We start from the raw sequence: 1,386 nt of genomic DNA on the forward strand, positions 1-1,386 counted from the left end.
TGCACGCGTGAGTAGGGGGGAGAGGCAGAGAGGAGAGAGAGAGAATCCCAAGCAAGCTTTGTGCCCTCAGCACAGAGCCCTACTCAGGGTGGGCTAGATTCCATGAACCTCAAGATCATGCTCTGAGCCGCCACCAACAGTTGGACACTTAACCGGATGAACCGCCCAGGCACCCCTATGTATTTTTTATACAAGTACTTTTCAGTTATTTGCAAAACTTTCTTTCTGTGGATTGTGTGTTTAGTTACATTTTATCCATTAAATTTTTTTAATGTTTATTTAGTTTTTGAGAGAGAGAGACAGAGACAGAGGGATGGGCAGAAAGAGAAGGAGACGCAGAATCCAAAGCAGGCTCCAACATGGGGCCTCGAACCCACAAACCGAGAGATGATGACCTGAGCTGAAGTCGGATGTTTAACCTACTGAACCACCCGGGCGCCCCGTTTTATATCCATTTTTAGAGTTTAGTAATGTGAACTACCCTGACTGTGAAACCAACCTCCAGAACTTGCAAATCATCTTGCAAAACTGGAATTGTATACATATTAAACAGCAAATCCCCATTGCCCTGGGCCCCTAACCCCTGACTACGACCATTCTTCTCTGTCTCTATGAATTTGATTACTCTAGGCACCTCATATAAGTGGAATCATACAGGGGTTTTTTTGGTATTTTTTTTTTTGACTGGCATGTTTCACTTAGCATAATGTCCTCAAGGTTCACCCATATTGTAGCATGTGTCAGAATTTCATTTCTTTATGGGGCGCCTGGGTGGCTTAATCGGTTAAGCAACTGACTTCGGGCTCAGGTCATGATCTCACTAGCTGTGCTGACAGCTAGTTCAGAACCTGGTGCCTTTCTTCAGATTCTGTACCTCCCTCTGTCTCTGACTCTCCCCTGTTCACTCTCTCTCTCTCTCTCTCTCTCTCTCTCTCTCTCTCTCTCTCTCTCTCTCAAACATTAAAAAAAGAATTTCATTTCTTTAAAACATTATTTTAACATGTAGTCATTAAAAAAATTTTTTTAATGTTTATTTATTTTTGAGAGAAAGAGACAGCACGAGCAGAAGAGGTGCATAGAGAGAAGGAGACACAGAAACCAAAGCAGGCTCCAGGCTCTGAGCTGTCAGCACAGAGCCTGACATGGCACTCGAACCCACGAACCATGAGATCATGACCTGGGCTGAGGTCGGACACTTAACTGACTGAGCCACCCAGGCATCCCTATGTATTCATTTTGGAGAGACAGAGACAGAGCATGAGTGACAAGGGGCAGAGGGAAAAGGGACACTGAATCTGAAGCAGGCTCCAGGCTGAGCTATCAGCACAGAGCCTGACATGGGGCTCGAACTCACAGATTACAAGACCATGACCTGAGCTGAAGTCA

Source organism: Suricata suricatta, chromosome 12 (assembly GCF_006229205.1).
Source record: "Suricata suricatta isolate VVHF042 chromosome 12, meerkat_22Aug2017_6uvM2_HiC, whole genome shotgun sequence".
Taxonomy (NCBI): Eukaryota; Metazoa; Chordata; class Mammalia; order Carnivora; family Herpestidae; genus Suricata; species Suricata suricatta.